This window comes from Lampris incognitus, chromosome 2, assembly GCF_029633865.1.
Source record: "Lampris incognitus isolate fLamInc1 chromosome 2, fLamInc1.hap2, whole genome shotgun sequence".
NCBI lineage: Eukaryota > Metazoa > Chordata > Actinopteri > Lampriformes > Lampridae > Lampris > Lampris incognitus.
The window spans coordinates 139,032,028-139,039,147 of NC_079212.1; the positions used below are offsets into that span (position 1 = coordinate 139,032,028).

General features: G+C 43.9%; 1 pseudogene; it reads right to left on the reverse strand.

Moving 5' to 3' along the window:
- Positions 1-3,447: 3,447 nt before the first annotated feature.
- Positions 3,448-3,646, reverse strand: LOC130108554 (U1 spliceosomal RNA; annotated as a pseudogene).
- Between the last annotated feature and the right edge of the window lie 3,474 nt (positions 3,647-7,120).

Here is a 7,120-nt window from a genome sequence, read left to right on the forward strand (position 1 = left end):
CACTTAGCACAAAAAGTACGGAAATTTGTGTGTGGTAGATTATTTCTTTGTTGTAACAATGCTTCTTGGCAATGAATCTTATATCAGGCACCTGGTTGTCAGCACCTGGGGTACCAGAAGCTCAAAACAAGAGTCAATAGCAACAGCAAAATACAGTGGGGAAAATAATTATTTGACCCCTTGCTGATTTTGTAAGTTTTTTGTAAGTTTGCCCACTTACAAACCAGGCAAGAGTGCAACCTGAGCGTAGGTTCATTTTAACAGTGAGAGACAGAATATGACCAAAAAAGTGGAATAAGACGTTGTATGAATTTTATGAATTTATTTGCATATTTTTGGTCCAAAATAAATATTTGAACCCCTGGACAAGCATTATGTTAATATTTAATAGAAAAGCCATTATTAGTCAGCACAGATGTCAAACGGTTTTTATAGTTTCTGACAAGGTTTGTGCACATTTCGGCAGGGATGTTGGCCCACTCCTCCCTGCAGACAGCCTCCAAATCATTCAGGTTTCGAGGCTGTCGCCTGGCAACCCGAATTTTAAGCTCCCTCCAAAGATTTTCGATTGGATTCAGGTCTGGAGACTGGCTAGGCCATTCCAGAACCTTGATGTGCTTCTTCTTCAGCCACTCTTTGGTTGCTTTGGCGGTGTGCTTTGGGTCGTTGTCGTGTTGGAACACCCATCCACGACCCATCTTCAGCGCTCTCACTGAGGGAAGGAGGTGTTGGTCCAGAATTCCACGGTACATGGCCCCGTCCATCCTCCCCTCAATGTGATGGAGTTGTCCTGTCCCCTTGGCTGAAAAGCACCCCCAAAGAATGATGTTGCCACCCCCATGCTTGACGGTGGGGATGGTGTTCTTTGGGTTGTACTCCGTGTTCTTCACCCTCCAAACACGGCGAGTTGAGTTGAGCCCGAAAAGTTCTATTTTGGTCTCATCTGACCACATCACCTTCTTCCAGGCCTCTTCTGAGTCGTCCAGGTGTTCATTGGCGAACTGCAGACGGGCCTGTACATGTGCCTTCTTGAGCAGTGGGACCTTGCGTGCGCTGCAGGATTTTAATCCATGACGGCGTAGTGTGTTACTAACCGTTTGCTTTGTAACTGTGGTCCCAGATGCCTTCGGGTCATTAACCAGTTCCCCCCTTGTGGTTCTGGGATGATTCCTCACCGTTCACATGATCAGGGACACCCCACGAGGCGAGATCTTGCGTGGAGCCCCAGACCGAGGGAGGTTGGCGGTGGTGTGGTGTTCCTTCCATTTCCTGATAACTGCACCGACAGTTGTTACTTTCTCTCAAAGATGCTTTCCAATTCTCTTGTAGCCCATCCCAGCCTTGTGCAGGTCTACAATCTTGTCCCTGGTGTCCTTAGACAGCTCTTTGGTCTTGCCCATGATGGAGATGTTGAAATCTGATTGATTGGGTGTGGACAGGTATCTTTTATACAGGTAACGAGGTAATGCAGGTGTATTTTATGTGGGTAATTAGTTGGGATTGGGGGTGCATCTTAAAGAAAAACTAACTGGTTTTTGGGAGCCAGAATACTTGCTGTTTGGTAGGGGATCAAATACTTATTTTTCTAAATCAGGTGGTTATTAATTTTTATAAATTCATATGATGTGATTTTCTGGAATTTTCTTTGGGATTCCGTCTCTCACTGTTAAAATGTATATGTGATTAAAATCATAGACTGTTGCATTCTTTGTAAGTGGGCAAACCTACAAAATCAGCAAGGGGGCAAATAATTATTTTCCCCACTGTAAGCTGTTTGGCATTGGCAGAGAAGATTTGGCAAATTTTTCATGGGCGCAACCCACATACTCAGCTGTGCCGCTCATCCCACAAATGCATGTTCCTTACAAATGTGGCCCCATTTAAAAGGGGAATAAACAGGCTTTCCAACGGTATAAGATTTATTGCCAAGAAGCATTGTTACAACAAAGAAATAATATACAGAACACACATTTCCTTACTTTTTGTGCTAAGTATATATAAAAATGTGTGTGTGTGTGTGTGTGTGTGTGTGTGTGTGTGTGTGTATTAGTGTGTCTGTATTAGCATATTAAAAGACAGTGTTATCTTGAGTTGGGTCACTGAATTTATTTGTAAATTTATTTGCGATATGCACATTTGTAATAGTCATACTTTAAGCATCATTCCACAGAAAACAGTGCAGTCAGATTACTTAGCATGTAGCTATTTGGGGTTGAGCTGTTGCTGTATGTGGGAGTGCAATATGCTGAAATTGTCATGAGAAGTTTTTTTTTTTTTCGTCCCGTAGGAAGAGGCGAGCCGATTTAGTGGGGGGAAAAAGCTAGTCACTACGTAAATTGGAGTAACTTAAAAAAAAAAAACAACTCCATTATCTGTGTACTGTCAGAGTAAAGAGGTCCTCTCTAACCGATCCTAAATTCAGTGGTTCTTTGTCTGTTTGTGTATAGTTGTGTTTTGTGCTTCGTTCAGGCCTATTTGTGAGCTGATTTTTAGCACATTTGCACAAAGGAGACCAGGTTGGATGCCTACCACTACAGTTTTCATTCCACCACTGTTGGGGCATGCACAAGGTCATTTAGGTGGTAACAGGAAGAATTTAACAGTAAATAGTTGTGGCATGTTCTGTTTTCACCTGTATTTACTGAAGGAATATCCACCCAACCCATCTGCCATAGTTATGCCCGTACAACCTTCATGCAAAAAATGACTTGCGAGTTATCTGCGAACCTGTGCAGGAACTGTGAGCAACACTTTCCTTTATATAATCCAGGGCATGAAACAGGCTTGTACTGTCTCATAAAGAATTTACTTGACTCTGTAGAGGAGCTCAATCAGAAGTCGTGACAACTTTCTCTTTCGGCTACACAACGTGCACCATTTATTCCTTCCACCATTACAACAATAAAAAACCCGCGCAGCGGAAGTGTACCGCTGTAAACCTGAACCGAGAAAACAGCAGCTGTAAACAAACGTTCCTACCAACTCAATAAGGGGAATTATGTATCCCCATAAACACTACAACTCACTGGATTATTTTCTCCTTATTTGTTGAGTACTTTCCCTACTGTTGAGTGTTTCTTTTAACAAAGTGTGTATATATATGTGTATATATATATGTTTTTTTAATTTTGAGATATTGATTGATCCCCATAGGAAAATTGCACTCTACATTTAACCCATCCCAGCTGTGTAGCTACTAGTAGTGGGCAGCCGCCATGCAGCACCTGGGGACCAACTCCGTTTGTCTTGCCACGCCTCGGTCAAGGACACAGACAGGAGTATTAACCCTAACATGCAGGCACAGGGAGAACATGCAAACTCCACACAGAGAACGACCTGGGATGACCCCCAAGGTTGGACAACCCCAGGATTCGAACCCAAGACCTTCTTGCTGTGAGGCAACAGCGCTAACCACTACGCCACCGTGCCCCCCAATTTTTATTTTTACAGGGGAGAGCGCGAACGCAGTCCCCCACTATCAAAAATTATACAGTCGAGATTCCCACATTTGGGGAGTTCGCAGGCCTCGGGTCTACATGAGTGCCAAGTCTACCTCAACTGTTAGCACGACCGGAGTGCAATGGTTAAGCCTCGCTCTGGGTGAACCACCGTCTTGATCATGGTATCTCCCCTGCCAGGTAAGTATTTCAGCCAGTGATGTCCCCAACCGTATCGTAGCATCTGGGATCCTAGAGGTTTATAGTAGATTTTTAAGACCAGAAGATCACAATTGAAATCTCTACACAGGCTGAGAATAGCCAAAAAGGGATTTTCCCCTTTAATTTTCCTTTGGGTAACCTGCTGTACTGGTGCTAATTCATGTGTGACTTTGCAAACGTGTTGGAGGCTGTTGCTAACACTAGCCTGCAAAGCTCGCCTTCTCTGGAGGAATCAAAGGCAACGAGATCCCTCACACGCTTTCTTAGCACTGCATGCTAATACATGCGTGTTGGGATCAAGTCCAGTCCTGCTAAACCAACAATTCAAACTATTAACAGACATGAACCAGAGAAGCATGATGGAGGCCTCCTTTGAAATATATGATTTGTAAATGAGCTGCTATATTCACAGAACAAGGCAGGATGACTTGTGTAGGCACCGACTGCCATCATGTTGAAAGGGGGGAGAGAATCATGACATGCCATAGCTTGTTCTCCTATCTATCCTCTTAAACCCCCTTGTAAACAATACTGCAGTACTTTTTAATGCATATCCCACAACAATGAATAGTTCCATAGATGCTAAAAAGAAAAAGAAAAAGGGATATGCTGTAGTAATGCCAATCAAGTAGTTAAGTATCTGGATTGATGTCTGTAATACGCTTTTAATTGTCAGCATTCACAAATGATTAAAATGGACCCCATATTGCGTCATACTTGTTTTAGCTAAGTTGTACTTTTCAAGAACACAATTGTCTATTTGCTGGTCTTAATAATGGCAGTGGTCTTGAGTCTCTGTTGTTCACCCAGCTAATGTCAGATATTAACTGTTCACTGTCACGGTTTAGCTTGGAGGTAGGCAGCAAACGTGCCAGATGGGGTGTGGGGCTGATCCGGCAGGTGTGGATGTGTAGTGGGTGTGTATACTAGACTGGTGAATGCGTATTCATTTGGGTGGGCAGGTGGGTTGAACAGAGCGCCTATAGGGGCAGGTGCACCGCTTTAGTGGGACTGTTTTGTCTGTAAACAGCTGCCAGATGAGAGGACAGATGATGCACAGACGTGATAAAGGTTCTTCCAACTGAGATTATCTAATCCACTGAGACGGAGGTACAGTGTCCGAACGCTACCTCTGCTGTAATAGCATGGTACCGTCCCATATCTCATGGCTCACGTCTCATGGTCTCATGTCTCACGTCTCAAGTGTCCTGTCTCACGTCTACCGGCTCACGTCTCATGTCATGTCTTACGTGTCATGTCTCATGTCTTAAATCTCATGTCTCACATCTCATGTCTCACATGTCATATCTCATGTTTCACGTCTCGCATCTAATTTCTCATGTGTCATGTCTCACGTGTCATGTCTCATTTCTCATGTCCCACGTGTCATGTCTCACATCTCATGCCTCATGTATCATGTGTCATGTCTTACGTCTCATGTCTCACACCTCATATCTCACGTCTCATTTCTCATGTCTCACGTCATGTCTCACATCTCACATCTCATATCTCAGGTCTCAGGTCTCACTTCTCATGTCTCACATCTCGCGTCTCACGGCTCACGTCTCATGTATCATGTCTCACATCTCATGTCTCACGTCTCAGTTCTCACGTCTCACATCTCACGGCTCACGTCTCATGTCTCATGTTTCATGTACCCAATTCTGGTGTGACTTGTGCTTTTTCTAAAACATAAAGGAAATGTGCAGTGTCCAAAATGTAACAAATGAAAATGCTCATTAAAAGCAGTGAAATTAAATTATAGTTCAACCTATTTTGGGTGAAGCAGCTGTTTTCATAAAGGGTCACGTAAGGTTAGTTAGACTTAGACTTAGACCGCTTTTATTTGTCATTACCTTACATGCATGTCTCATACATACAAGGGAACGAAATCACGTTTCACAGGGACCTCAGGTGCCACCTGAAAGTAAATAACACACAATAAATATTAAAAACAAAAAGTGCATTAAAAACAAGAATTACTTCACAGACCCAAACATCACAAGCACACTTGGCACTGACAGTGAGTAAGACGGTCAAAAAGTCATTTTATGACTGGTAACCTCCATAAATGACTTGGCTTTTGAATGGCTCGGGTTTCGGTATACCCACCCTGATGACGTGTTTCTGACCAGAGATTAAAACTGCACCAAATGACGATGTGACCTTTCTTTAACCCGAGAAATTCAGTGTACTTGACTGAGCCCGAGTTCCTTTGGACCTGTGACGTTCACCCTGTGGGCTGTTAGATTAGGTTTTAATGGACCTCTAAAGTCACTTGCCCTTGCTTTTCGTGGCGGGATAGAGCTAGAGGCTTCTGTGTGCTCTTGTACTTAACGACTGGATTTGAACATTTGGATTTGAAACGGCGCAGCAAAGGCTTCTGAGGAAACTTATACGTAGACGGCTAACGCTTAACATTCCTATGTCTTACAAATGTTGACTCTTTTCCTTGTGACCATTGCTCTCTCAAAGTGACAGACAGACATTTTTGGGGTTTGCCATTCTTTACTCTGTGGGATTTTCGTTGTGATTTTGGTTTGGAAGCAGCAGGCGCCCCGTCTCTCTCAGGTGCACATCAAGTCTTTCTGCCGTGTGTGTGTGTGGGGGGGGGGCTTAGGTCCGGCCACCTACTGTACTATTCTATAAATGTTGTATGGCTATGATTTAAAAACGAAGCTTGCTGAATGAATTTTGATGAAATGTTGGGAGTGACGGACTGGGAATTCCATTGGGATTCATGAAAGCTATCCATTTGTCTCTGTTAAAGTGGAGAGCTCAAATCTGTGTTTTGGGATACCCATACCCCAGGAAAACATATCAGTAACCACCCAGCCAATTCTGTATGATTAAAAATGTTGCCAAGTATATAAAACAAAGCTTCAAAAACGTGTAAAAATCTGCAGCGTCCACTGGTTTCAGACTCTGGGGGCGTGGCGCTGAAAGGACGACGGCGACGTCACCAAGGAAGCCGGCCAAAAAAAATCAAGAAAGGAAAACGTGAAAAATACCCCAAAACGGTCTAACTCCGCGAATCAGTTCTATACATGGTTCAACACATTTTAACATGTCAACAGCAATACATCTCCCACTTTTATAAAGTATTTTGAAGCAAATCCGCCAATTTGGTTACCCTGCTCCTTAAGGTTTGCCAGGGTCATATTTGATGACCTTTGGGGACTTCCTTGAAGGCCCTAAGAGCGACCAAGACCATGAGGGAGTTCATGTCAGGATCCTAAAAGCTGAGGACCCAAAGAACATGTCTCGACAGGAGAACTCCACCATGCCACTGCTGTCGGACACTGCGCCCTGTGATGGCCTGGCGGCCTGTCCAGGGTGTCTCCCCGCCTTCCGCCCATGACTGCTGGGATAGGCTTCAGCATCCCCGCGACCCTGAGAGCAGGATAAGCGGTTTGGATAATGGATGGATGGATGTTTTCAATTAGCCTCCATGGCTGAAA